Source organism: Balaenoptera borealis (assembly GCF_965194805.1).
Source record: "Balaenoptera borealis genome assembly, chromosome: 3".
NCBI lineage: Eukaryota > Metazoa > Chordata > Mammalia > Artiodactyla > Balaenopteridae > Balaenoptera > Balaenoptera borealis.
In genome coordinates, this window is record NC_138866.1 from 118,401,827 (window position 1) to 118,415,759 (window position 13,933).

Consider the following 13,933-nt stretch of genomic DNA (forward strand, 5'->3'; position numbering starts at 1 on the left):
CAGGGAATCTGAAATAAGGATGGGGGAGACATCCTTTCGCCCAAGCAATATCCAAACCCAGGCAGCTTGCCTCCCAGCAGGGACTCTTAGCCATGACGCTATTTATCCTGCCCAAGTCCTCCCTACCATCCCGAGCAAGTGGTTATCTAGCCTTTCCTTGAACACCTCTGTGATGGGGTGCTTACTACCTCCAGAGACAGCCTCTTGTTGCCTTTGAGGACAGTTCTGTTGGATAGAAATTACATCTTGATGTTGAGATGAAATTTCACTTCCTGCCATTTCTACCCATTGTTCCTGATTCTGACCAGATCCCCCCCCCCCAGAATAACTTTAAACTCTTTCCTCAAACTTCAAAGGCACAGGGGACTTATTAAAATGCAGATCTGTCTCTAGAGATCTGGGGTGGGGCCTGAGGTTCTGCGTTACTCACAAGCTCCCAAGTGATGGTGTGCTTGTCCAAGGATCACACTTTGAGGCTAGAGGTCCTAGATGAGGGGCAGGGTCAAAACCGGCCTGCCACCTGTCTCTGTAAACAACATTTGACTGCAATACATCCACGCCCATCTGTTTACATATTGTCTCCAGCTGCTTCTGTGCTACAGCGGAGTTGAGCAATTGCGACAGAAACCGTAAGGCCCACAAAGCCTAAAATAGTTGGCTTTTACATAAAAAGTGTGTCCGCCCCTGCTCTAGATGACCACCCTGCAAACCTGGAGGAGCACTGCCCTGCCCTCTTCCCAGCTCATCTCAGGCCTCAAGTCCCCTCAGCATCCTGGTGTCTAACTCCCGAGCACACTCAGGCTTATCGGAAGCCCACTTAAAGGAGAAGCATCACCCCCAAATACTGATTGGCAGGAGTGGGCGGGGACCATTCACTCCCCGTTCCCGAGGTTCTATTCTCTGTGTGGGAGGGTCAGCACTCGAACCTTCTGCCCAGTGCCCACGCCATTGCCATCCCCCTCCTCCTGCCCAGCACTGTCTCCCGCCCCCTCCCCTCCCACACTCTCCACTGCTCCACAGACCCTCCTTGGGCTTTCTGCTTAATAATTGATACCAATTGCTGCACAATGTCGACTCTCGACTCTCGAGTGCATTAGGAATTCTGCACCCGGGCCGATGCAGATGCAGAACAGGCCTCCCCCTTCCTGCAGGCAGTGGAGGGTAGCTGTGAGTGGCCAGAGATATCTGGCCATCCAGAGATGTATCTCAGAGCCAGAGGGCAGGGACCCAGGCCTGGGAGGTGACTGGGGGCCTGTTCATTACCCCCAGGACCACTGCTCCCGTGACCTCAAGGCCTGTGCTCACTACAGGGGCATCTCTGGTGACTGGGAATGGCTCAGAGGGGCCTCCTTTCAGCTCAACAAGGAAGCCTTAAAGACATGGCTCTTCTCTTAGCAAGGCAAGAACCCCTAAACAGGGCTGATTCAGGACTGAAGAAAGTTCCTGCTATACCTCACACCTGCTTTTTAAAAATGCCTTTCCTTCTCTCAGCATTGTCCGAGAGAACTTTCTGTGATGATGGAAATCTATCCGTGTAGGCCAGTATAGTCACCGTTAGCCACACGTAAAATATGGCTACTATAACTGAGGAACTATATTTTAATTTTAATTAATTTAAATAGCCACACATGGCTAGTGCCTACTGTACTGGACAGTACAGGGTCCAGTTCACGTATCAAATTCATTCGAATTTTATCCTTTCAACTCTCTGTGGGGGGGGCCTAGTCAAAAATTTCCCTAGGGAGAAATTACATTTTGGAACCAGTAACTGGTTCCCCTGTATGAATCCAGGCACTGAGAATACTGGTGAATTTGGGGAGGCCAGAGAAAGGGGAGCTGGAGGTCACCAGGACCCAGAGAGGGAAGAGAAAGGGCAAGATCAGGCCAGTTAGAGACCAAAAGATATTCCAACCTTGCCAACTTGGGGCGCAGCTGGGACCTTGAAGGTGACCAAGTTTCTACTGACAAACGTGATACTTGATAAATGGAAGGAAGGATGAGAAGGAAAGAAGAAGAGATGGTGGACAGAGAACTGATTAATCGTGTCCTTAGCTGTCCTGGAAGCTAGTGTAAGAAATAAAATCATAGGGACTTCCCTGGTGGTGCAGTGGTTAAGAATCTGCCTGCCAATGCAAGGGACACGGGTTCGAGCCCTGGTCCGGGAAGATCCCACATGCCGCGGAGCAGCTAAGCCCATGCGCCACAACTACTGAGCCTGCACTCTAGAGCCCGTGAGCCACAACTACTGAGCCTGTGCTCTAGAGCCTGTGCTCCGCAACAAAAGAAGCCACCGCAATGAGAAGCCCACACACCGCAACGAAGAGTAGCCCCTGCTCTCTGCAACTAGAGAAAGCCCATGCACAGCAACGAAGACACAATGCAGCCAAAAATAAATGAAAAAATAAAAATTTTTTTAAAAAAGGAAAGAAATACAATCATAACAGCTGAAACGACTGGAAAGCAATGAGGTCTTAATCTATGGCCGTGCTTCTTTTTTTTTTTTTTCCTTTGTGCCGTGCTGCTTGGGGGATCTTAGCCCCCAGACCAGGGATTGAACCCGGGCCATGGCGGTGAAAGTGCCGAGTCCTAACCACTGGACCACCAGGGAACTCCTCAGTGCTTCTGAATAAAACAGAAATTGCAGTGGGGGCTGAAGAAATCTTGGGAGGAGTGGGAGTCGGCTCAGGCCAGGCAATGGGTAGATTTAGTTTTGACTAAAGGAAAAGAAAAGGCACTCTGGGCAGGAGGATGACTTGAGCAGATGGGCAAAAGCGGGCTGAGAAGGCAGCCTGGTTAAGCGGGCAACAGACCCCAGCCACCTGGGCAGGGTGACGGGCCAGCGGCAGGGAAAGGACTAAGGTGGGATGGCGGCCGTGGAGCCAGACTTGGGGGCCTGAACAGCTCCAAGGCAGGAGTTTGGGCTTCAGTCGTTTTCTTGCTTTCTGAGAAAGGAGGAGGAGTGGTCCAGGGTTCCTGCAGAGGTGTCTGAAAAGGCCACAGAAGCAATGCCAAGGGTCAAGGGTGGGAAGGAGCCAGTAGCTGGGCACAGTAGGTACTGGTACCATTCATGCAGGATGCGGTCTCTAACCGGCAAATGACGCTTTCTTAGAGCTGCACTGCGGTCTGAGACACTTCCTGTCCAATCCCTGTTCCTGCCCTCTGTCCTTTCACAGGTGTCACACCCCTGCCTGCTCCTCGTCCCTCATCCTCCGCAGGTGTTTCCCCCAGTAAATTGTTTGCACGCCTAATTCTATCTTGGGGTCTGCTTCTCGTAGGACCTGAAATAACAGAGTAAGAGATAGAGAATCCTATTCTCTCCTAAGAGACTATACTCGCCTTGAAGGTTGAAGCATCCCGCTAACCAAACAGCCCCTGACCATGTCTCCGGGACATAGGAAGTGCTCAGGACACACTTACAGCATGAATATGCACAGGCCGCAGGGAAGGGGTCAGGCTGCCGGGAGCCGGGGCATGGGAAAGCACGTCACACGCTCTGCCTGGGCAAACCCCAGTGACAGTGCCCAATGTCCTCCCCACCCCGTTCTCATCCCGCTCCCTTCTGGTAGTGACCCCCAAAGTTATGAGCAGTGTGAACACTCCTACATCAGAGTCCCTGGGGGAAGCGAGCCAAGCGTGCTCACATCTGAGACCCAGCCGCTTCACTTTTCTCAAATATGGGCACCAAATGTTTCAAACTTTTGATCCTGGAGCGATAACAGAACTGTGAGGAATGGGGAGGAGGGGAGGGAAACCGCAGAGAGGGGCCGAGTCCCTGGTAATGTTTTCCAGCGTTGGGGAAAGAGTGGGGGAGTAGAAAGGGCATCTGTCACCTCTAGTCCCTCCCCTGCCACAGCCTGCGTTGTTAGGAGTCAAGGCCGGCACAGGAGGCACGTCCACACACAGCATTTACTCCCCGGGTTCACCCATTCCATCGTTTAAATCTGGGCTTTTCAACCTTGGCACTAACAACGTTTGGGGCCTGTTCATTTCTTGCTGGGGTTGGTGGGGCTGTCTTGTGCACCGTAGGGTGTTCAGCAGGACCCCTGGTCTCTCCCCACCAGGTGCCAGGACCGCTCCCCACCCCCCAGCTGTGAGAGCCAAAAATGTCTCCAGATATTGCCAAATATCCCTTGAGGATCAAAATTACCCTGGTTGAGAACCACCGATTTAAATCATCAGCAGAAATCCCACTTTGGACAGAATAAAATAAATTCGAGTCCTATGGACTGTTTTTCTCCCCACAGTAAGTGCTGTTTTCAGATCTTATCAGGTCTCTGCTAACCTGAAACTCCCAAAACGGCCCTTTCCCAACCAGGCCCAGGGGGTCCCCAGCCCCTCCCCCAGACTCCAGCACCGTCTCTGTGTGTCCAGCCCCATCTTATCAAATCCCATTGGCCTGGCAGCCCAGCCCAGCCCAGCAGACAGCCACAGTGGGGCTGCCTGGCTAGAGAGTCCTCAGATTTGTCTTAGTTATGTATGCCAGTGCTTTCTGGTGTGGATCAATAAAGTAGCTGTGCTTCCCCTCACTGCACTTAAAGGGAACTAATCCTAGCAGGGATTATGTTTGCTGCCCATCGCCGAACATCTCTTGATTTATTTATTCATTCAACAAATAGTTATTGAGTCCCTTCTAGATGGCAGGCACTGCGTTAGGAGCTAGGGATACAATCGTGAATCAGACAGATACAGCCCTGCCCTTCCCAGTGCGGGGAGGTGCGAGCTCTGAATTCAGACCTCTGGGGTGTGAGTCCTGGCTCCACCATCTACTAACTGGCCGACTGGGGCACATTTTTGATGTAGGGCTCAATTCCTCCTCCAAGATGGAGATAATGATGGTTCCCACCTCAAAGGGAGGTGAAAATTAGATGGTGGGAGGCACAGAAAATGCTTAGCATGGCGCCTGGCACGTGTTAAGGTAAGAAAGAGCTCACTCTGTTGTAGGCGTTGTCATTGTGATTATTCAAGACATTATATTCGTGACATTAGAGTCTGGTGGGAGAGACAGACAAATTTAAGCTACAGTTATACAGAGTGTGAGAAGCGGCCTGAGAGAACGATGCAGAGAACTCAGGTGGGAGAATCAGGTTCAGGGATGCTTCTGCCAGGAAGAGGTGCTGCCTAACTTAAGACCTCAAGCTTAAGGAGAAATGAGCCAGGGAGAATGAGGAAGCGGGAAGTGTTGCAGGCAGAGGGAAAGGCGTGTGTTAAAGGCTCAGAGACCAGAGCTTGGGGGGGGTGGGGACCCGAGTGCTTAGGAGGGCTGGAGGTGTAAGCTGGGGTTACACCCATCAGCCCTGTGGGCCATATCAAGGTGTTTGACTTGACCCTAGACCAATGGGAAGCCATGGGGAGTTTTCAGCAAAGGAGGGGCACGATCAGATTTGATTTAGAAAGCTCACTCTGGCTGGAAGAAGGAGAAACGTGTGGAGGGACAAAGCTCCCAGTGAGAGGTGACAGTGGCCTGGCTTGAGGAGTGACCGCAGGAATGGGAGGAGGTGGATGGGTTCCAAGTCCACAGAGCAGCAGACTTTGTGATTAGTACAGCTCCAAGCACATGGTAGATGACCCATAAATACCCGAAGGACAAGTGAGTGAACAGGGGGCAATAATCAGGTCTTTGGGGGATCATGCTCAGCCCAGAAGGGCCCCCCAGAAATTCCTGTAACATCCAGCCCAGGGGCAGCTTCAGGAAGCAGATTAGAAACAAAACTGAGAACGCCTTCCTCCCTGCCTAGTCTTCCCCCACCTGCAGCCACCACCTGTGCCGATGAAGAGAGAAGGGGCAGAGACAGAGAGAGAAAGGGAACGATTGTCAGGGCAGCCAGAGAAGAACAACAGAACACGGCCCCGGCTAGAGGGGCTGCCATCTGTGGACACGCTGAAGAAATTAGGTCCAGAGTCTGGAAGGGCAGCAGCTGAGAGGAACCAGATCAAAGGCTCCAGAGATCGGGCTGCAGGCACCCCGGGCTGGCTGATGACACACGAGCTCAAGCAGGTAAAGTGCCTGGTATGCAAGGTGTTCTGCACGTGTTTGGCTTTCCAGGATGGAGAGCCCACAAGCCCGCTCCCCGCGGTGCAGAATGCCAGCTGGGAGCTTAAAACAGGTAGTCTGCAGCAACCACCAGAAAGAGCAAAGTTTTTTAAATATCAATTTTTAATTAGACAACTAATTCTCATAAAACTTTAAAACATTACAGATAAGGCCAAAGTCCCTGTGCGCCAACCTCCGTTCTAGCTCCTCCCTCCCCTCTCCCCAAAGACGACCACCCCTCATCTTCCTGAGAATGCGTCCTAGCCTCTTTCTATTTATTGACACGTCCACATAATGTGCCCAAAACAAGCTCATAATATTGTTTTGGAGGGAGTTTTCTTTGCTTGCTTGCTGTTGTGGCTGTGAGTAGCTGTATCCTCCACCTACAATTTGCTTTTCTCATTCACAACATGTCTGGAGACCTGCCCAGCTGGGTCCCCAGGGATCTGCCTCACCCTTCCTAATGGGAGCACTGTATGTATTATATATTATACTTGGTGGATTTGGCCTGGGGACACTTTAAACAAGGGTAGAAAATCCAAAACACCTCACCCTTTAAGGATAGTATGGGCTAAAACCGAGAAGTATCTGTTTTTTAGGACCTACTGTATAGCACAGAGAACTATAGTCCATATGTTGTAATAACCTATAATGGAAAACAATCTGAAAAAATATATATATATACATATAAAACTGAATCACTTTGATGTACACCTGAAACTAACACAACATTGTAAATTAACTACACTTCAAATTTTTTTAATTATTAAAAAAACAAAAAAGTAGTATTAATAGTGCCTGTGACTAGCACCAATAGAAATCAGATTATTTTCATGTCACGTGATAGTTGTTAGAGATATCTCAAAACATAGTTTATATTCGTATCTAAAATTTACCATAGTTATTAGCCTGTCATTAAGGCTTGTTATTTAATTTAATAAACATACATTTTTATACAATTTTTTTAAAAGATTAAATCCCAAACAAACTATCTTCAAAAAACTCAGGACAAGGCCCAGAATGGTAGAGTCAGGAGGGGTCTTGAAGCTTAGAAGGAGCTGGGGCAAGTGTCCACCCTCCACAGTGAGAACCACATTTGGGGAACAGTTCAAATGGATGATTGAAAAGAGTTGCCACGGGTGAGAGGCTGGGCAGAGAAATTGCTTCCAGCCTTGTGTATGCTCGGCTTAACTGATACCACACCCAGCTGAGGTCTAAAAAGAAGATTCTCTCAGCCTTTCCTTGGGGTGCAATTCCAACCCTATATCGGGGCCCAACCTGATTTCTGAGCTCAAGTACAGGAACCTCCTTCTAACACACTGGCAGAAGGGAAGATGAGGTGACTAGGGGTCAGTAGTTTCTGCAAATGTCTTCATCAGGCCACGCTGACCTGGCTCCTCGCCCACAAGCACACATCCCACTCGCTTCCTGGAGACGGAGGAGTCTTAGATTATTGTGGCTTCTATACTGGGTCCCTCCAGATCACACCTGAGTTTGGAGGACAGCCCAGGCTGGATTCTGTAAGACACGTCAGGTCAGAGGGTAAAAACCAATGCAAGGCCATGGACGCTGAGGTGAAGCCGCAGGGGCTCTTGACTGGCCCTACACACAGACACTGTGGGTAATCAGCACGCTCTCACCCTGATGATGCCTGACGTTCCGCACTACAGTTCCAGGGCTTGCTAGAGGCCCTCTCCTTCATCTTCTTTTTCAAAACTAAACTGTCCTCCAACCCCACTAGCCTGAAATGCAACCACCTGGGTTGAACACCCAACACACCCATGTGGATGAGTTGGGCAGGATGAAGACCCACAGAGAGAGACCCAGGGAGATGCCGGGCCTGGGCTGCCACCTTGGCTTCAGGTCACTGACTTTGATCCCTAAAGTGGGTTGCAGGCTCTTGGGAGCACACTTTTCCCATTACATAAACGGGAGCCCAACAGCGCCCTGCCGACTTCCCAGGGCTACCGCCAGCTCACCATGAGCTCTAGGTGTGCTGTCCGGACGGGCGTGGGATGGGGGAGCTGGTAACATAACCCTGCACTAAGCCTCAGTTTTCTTATCCACAAAATGGAATAACAAGAGCCTCTACCTACCTCATAGATGGTTATGAAGACTGATGTAGATGCTGCAGGAAGCACCCAATAAAAGGGAGGTGCTACTAATCATAATTGAAATAATAATGATGTATAATGAAGATTATGAGCATGAGAGTCTGAGGATTTAGCCTCCAAGCAGACAGAAGCTCACTGCCCCTGAGATGCCAGGTTCTTTTTTTTTTTTTTAATTATTCATTTTTGGCTGTGTTGGGTCTTCGTTTCTGTGCGAGGGCTTTCTCTAGTTGCGGCAAGCGGGGGCCACTCTTCATTGTGGTGCGCGGGCCTCTTACCATCGCGGCCTCTCTTGTTGCGGAGCACAGGCTCCAGACGCGCAGGCTCAGTAGTTGTGGCTCACGGGCCTAGCTGATCCGCGGCATGTGGGATCTTCCCAGACCAGGGCTCGAACCCGCGTCCCCTGCACTGGCAGGCAGACTCTCAACCACTGCGCCACCAGGGAAGCCCCATGCCAGGTTCTTGACTCAGCTCTTCTGATAAGAGGGAAGCCCCACCCTGCTGCCGGCCCTCCAAGCCTCCACTGCCCCAACTTTATCTCAGTCCTCCCAAAGTCTCCTGACCTTGTGTGACCTGGGCGCTGCCATGACCAAGCTCAGCTGTAACTCACTCAGTTACCTCCGCCCTGGACCTCAGGGTGGGCAAGAAACTGCAGAGTGTGAGTGATGGGGTGGCCCCTCCCACATGGTTAGTGCCCAGCATTTACTACAACAATGGGGTGACTGTCCCAAGGAGGCTCAGGGGCTTGCAGCTGGGGGTCCCCCAGAAACCTCAGGATGGTGGGCCAAGCAAGAGGGTAGAGCCTTTACGGCCCCTCCTTTGGTTGTTTTTAATTCTGTTGGTCCCCAGCCAGCACCCACCGTGCCATATTCCCCTTTCCTCCTCCCTGAGGCCCCGCCCCGCACCGGAGGTCTGAATTTTATCTTGTCCCCGCTAAAGCCTGACATTGGAGCCTCTCTACCTCCCTTACGCTAAACTGGAATCACTTCCAGAAAAACTCACAAGTGACCCCAATCTCCTGCTGAAACGAGTCGCCTGATCTCAACTGTGTGGCGAAGGTGGGGTTGTGAACAAGTCACCCCCAGAAGTTCAGAAGGCCGGAGCTCAAAGGCCAAGCCCTAGCCCTTCACTTACCAGATGAGAAAGCTGAGTCCCTAGAGAGCTAGAGCCCACATCACAGCTAGCAAGGGACCACGTGTCTTTTGACCCTCACCCCCTAAGCAAAATAAACTCCACCTGGATACCTGCAGCATGCTTTTCAGCAAAACATGGCTATAAACCCGTTCGCAAGTCTTTCTTAGGTGGGATCCCTTGTGGCTGTGGCCTTTGATGAGAATCATCTGGGCAGATTCCGCGTGAAACGTGGCCTTGGGGGTTCGGGTCAGCGGGAGGTGGCGCCTGGCAGAGCCCTGCGTCCCCCACCACACACCCGGAAAAGCGGGGGGGGGGGGGGAAGAGGGTCCGGGATGGAGGGGCGGGGGCTCCACGCGCCCACAGACCCCGGCGGCCCCCTCTTCCTGACGAGGTGCCCATGTCTGCACTTCCGGCCGTGAACGCGCTCGCCGGTCCTCGCTGCTCTGGAAATTCCGAGAATTTCCTTTGAAGTCTGGGAGCCCTTTCATTCCGGCGCCCTCTCCTCTAATTCCTGCCTAAGCGCTGCGGTTGGCCGAGCGGCTCTCCGGCAGAAAAGAGAGTCCCACCCCCAGGCCCCGCAGGCTGCGCTGCGTCTTTGCTCGGGTGCGCAGCGCCACCTGCGGACCGATCGCCGGTCCCTTTCTAGCCGAGGGTCCGGTCGATCAGCGGGCACCAGAGGCCCCACCGGCTTGGTGAGGACTCAAGACAGCAGCCGGTCTCACAAGCACAGGGTTCAAGGGGTTCTGGGTTCGAGGCCAGCTGGACAACTTGAACTTAGGTCACCTGTGAGCGCCACTCCGTGCACAGATGAAGGACTCCCCCAACCTCCTGAGCTGCTAGGAGGACCACAAGCAATTGAGGTTAGGTCTTTGGCAGTGCCTCGCCTCCTCTATCCCTGTCTCGCCACACCCCTCTTCCATGCCCACCACTCCCCCTCCTGAGCCACCTCTGCCTCCCTGCAACCTCCCTCAGCCCTTACCAATGCAGCCAAATCTAGATGCTGCTAAGCCTCAAAGCCCCCTCGCCAATCCTGAATGCCATCTCCCCAGGACAAGGACTCCCCTTCCTTCTAAGGTGACAGTCAAGCCAACACGATGGACAGAAAGGCACAGTCCGTGAGCTGAGTGAGCACTGACGTAGGAGTCAGGAAACTGGAGTTCAGTAAACAGTCCTGTGACCTTGGATAATTCACTTACCCCTCTCAGGGCAATTTCCTCAACTTTGAAAAAGGGGAGGTTCTGTTTATATCTGAAACATCTTGATTAAAGTTCTCTTTCCAGGGGCTTCCCTGGTGGCGCAGTGGGTAAGAATCCCCCTGCCAATGCAGGTGACACGGGTTCAAACCCCAGTCCGGGAAGATCCCACAGGCTGCAGAGCAACTAAGCCCACGTGCCACAACTACTGAGCCTGCACTCTAGAGCACATGAGCCACAACTACTGAAGCCCACACGCCTAGAGCCTGTGAGCCACAACTACTGAGCCCGCGAGCCACAACTACTGAGCCCGCATGCCACAACTACTGAAGCCCACATGCCTAGAGCCTGCGAGCCACAACTACTGAGCCCGTGAGCCACAACTACTGAGCCCGCGTGCCACAACTACTGAAGCCCGCGCGCCTAGAGCCCGAGCTCCGCAACAAGAGAAGCCACCACAATGAGAAGCCTGTGCACCACAATGAAGAGTAGCCCCGTCCCACTCCCTGACCCTCCTCCTGGGTTGGATGAGTACAGGGCACCACCACAAACTCATCCCCCAGACGACAGACCTGGGGAGGGGCAGCATGGGCTCTGCCCCTACATCTGAGAGTTTTCAGAGACCACCTCTACTCTCCATCCCTCCCACTGCACAGCCCTCCTTTCCCCCTTCATCCTGCCTTATTCTCTGCCTTCTGCTTGAGCGACCTGCCCGCCACAATGTGGCTGCTAGAATGGCCATCCAAAACACAGTTCTGACCAGGTCACTGCCCTGTGCAACACTCCAGTAGCTTCCAAGAGCCTTGAGGATGCGGGCAAAGATCCACACCCTAGCAGAGAGAGCCCCTGATGGTCTGATCCTGCTGCCGTCTCCAATTTCAGTCCTGTCCCTTCCCACCTTAGACTTGAGAGTCCCTCTATATGAACCTGCCTGTGATTCCCCCCACCACCAGGACTCCGCATCCCTCCACTTCACTTACAGGGACCCCTTTGCCAAAGAGGCCCCTCCCTCACCACAGCCATGTGACTAACTTCTGCTCTGGGCCTTCTCCCCCTCCCCAGCTAAGCTGTCTTGTCTCTGTGCTCAGAGCCCCCTGTGCTTACTTCTACCACCTCCCCTAACCATGTGATGTTAAAATGTCATTCAGTGTTCTTGTTGTTCCAGTTATGTGTCTGTCTTCCCCCTCTAAATCGTGAACTCCTCAAAGGCTGTCTTATTCATCTCCAAATAACCCAGGTGGCTCCTGGGATCTCCCAGTCCATTTAGCTCTAGTTTAGATGAGCCTCGTGGGGGACATGGCTAATTGCCTACCCAATAACCATTTTCTGAGCCCTCCTTAATGACAGAACCCGGATTTTTTTCAGGGAGGCAATATGCCTGACTGAAATAGTCTCCTTCCCAAACTCTCTTGCAACTAAGTGTGACCATGTGACACGCCCCGGGCAGAAGTCACTGGATGGGGCTTCTAGGACAGCTTTTCAAAAGAGGACAGATTCATGCATCTGGCCATTTTTCCTTCCCTTTTTCCTTTCCTGGAACATGGGCAAGATGTCTGCAGGAGAGCAGCTACCATGCAACCATGAGGACCGAAGCCACACAAGTAGAGCAGTAAGATAGAAGGAACCTGGGTCCTCCATGATAACATTGAGACACTGTAGCAACTCCTTGTTTAAATCCCTCTTTGGAGAGTTTTCTCTAACTTGCAGCTGAATGCAATCATAACTGATACAAACCATTTCCTCACCCAAGAGAATGGGCTCACATTCTCATCATCACCACTGAAATTCAGCTCCTACTCATTTTTCTTTTTCATCCTGGAGCCTGACGTGACAAGCCACAGCCTTCCATTTTCACAATTTCACAGTCGGAATTAGGTTAAGTGAAAATGTTTTCAGTAAAGACACAGACATGCTACATTGTAGCATCTCACATTTATTCAGACTAAAGAGTAGCAAGCCTCATCCTTAGAAGTCCTTCAGCCACTCCACACCCCTAGAGAGCATATTCTGATCACATCCATACGTGTAGTCCCTACCTTCACACCCTCTTGCCTCCTCTCCCCTCTTTCCCTCTCCTCTGATCTTCTCTCCCCAGCCCTCGAATGAGCAAAAACTGAATTCTTCCACGTTCTCACTCACAGCAACTTAACCATCACCTCTGTGGCTTGGCCTCCTATGAGCACCCTCACCTTCTGTCCCAGTGGCTTACCAAGCTATTATTCCAAAGCTATTATTCCTCTCTAAGCTGAATTCTGTTAGTAGAGGTTAAGAGCACTAATTTTTCACTCTCACTACATTTATCTTTCCATCATGTTTCACACAAGATAGGGGCTCCATAGTGGGTTGAATTGATTGAAGGGAACCCTGAGATACACACGCTGCAATACTCAACCACCTATTTTAAGAGGTGCCATGGCCTCTAACTCAAAGGAATAATTCTCCTGTGAAAAATGTCAGGCCACATAAAAGAAAAGATTGGTGCTAAGATCAGACAGGTAAAAGGCAGATGGCAGAGAGGCCCATCAACTGTCTGTCCCTGTGCAAGTCACACTCAGTCTCTGGGCTCAGGTTTCCCATGAAGAACTTAGACTGAAGTTAGAAAGAACTTTAAATCTCATCCTTAAAAAATGAAGAATGATATGAGACCCCTTTATACATTGGGGATATTTTTCCATTCCTTAGACTGTGCCCTTTTTTCTTGATTGATCTTGACAAATGTTTATTTTATTAATCTTTTCAAAACACTTATTTGGGGGATTTAAAAAAATTACCTCCAGTTTATGTTTCTTTTCTCTTTCTTTGCTTATCTTTATTATTACTTTCCCTCACTCTCTGCGTTTATTCTAACTTCTTAAGTTTGATGCTTGGCTCATTAATTTTTAGGCTTTCTTCATTTCTAGTATAAGTATTTTTAAGGCTATAAACTTCCCTGTACATATTGCTTTGGCTGCATCATCATGTTTTGATATGCAATATTTTCATTAGGGTTCAATTCTAAATATGTTCTAATTTATGTTTTCTTTAACCTATGAATTATGGAGAAGTGTTTCTTTTTTCAACTTCCAAAATAATGGGGGGGTTGTAGTTTCTTGTCATTATGATTGTTGATTTAATACTTAATTACATTGTGATTAGATAATGTAGTTTGTATGACAATAATCCTTTTGAAATTTATGAGGCTTACTCCATGGCCTTTCTTATAATTAATTTTCATAAATGTTCTATGTGTATTTGAAAAGAATGTGTGTTCTCTTTTTGTGTGCAAAAGTCAGTACTTTTCTATTAGGTCAAAATTTGTGTTGTTCAAATATTCTATATCTTTGTTAATTTTTTATCTACTAGAAAAATCAGTTAATAATAAAGGGATGTTAAAAATCTACTTTGATCATAAATTTGTGGATTTATCCTTACAGTTCTGTCAATTTTTGCCTTATATATTTTAAGCCTTTTTGGGGGGGTGGTTC

General features: G+C 50.2%; 1 long non-coding RNA gene across 1 annotated transcript in view; it reads right to left on the reverse strand.

Moving 5' to 3' along the window:
- The window catches only part of LOC309624898, a 45,288-nt gene that overhangs the window by 17,005 nt on the left and 14,350 nt on the right, over nucleotides 1-13,933 (reverse strand). The window lies entirely within an intron of this gene.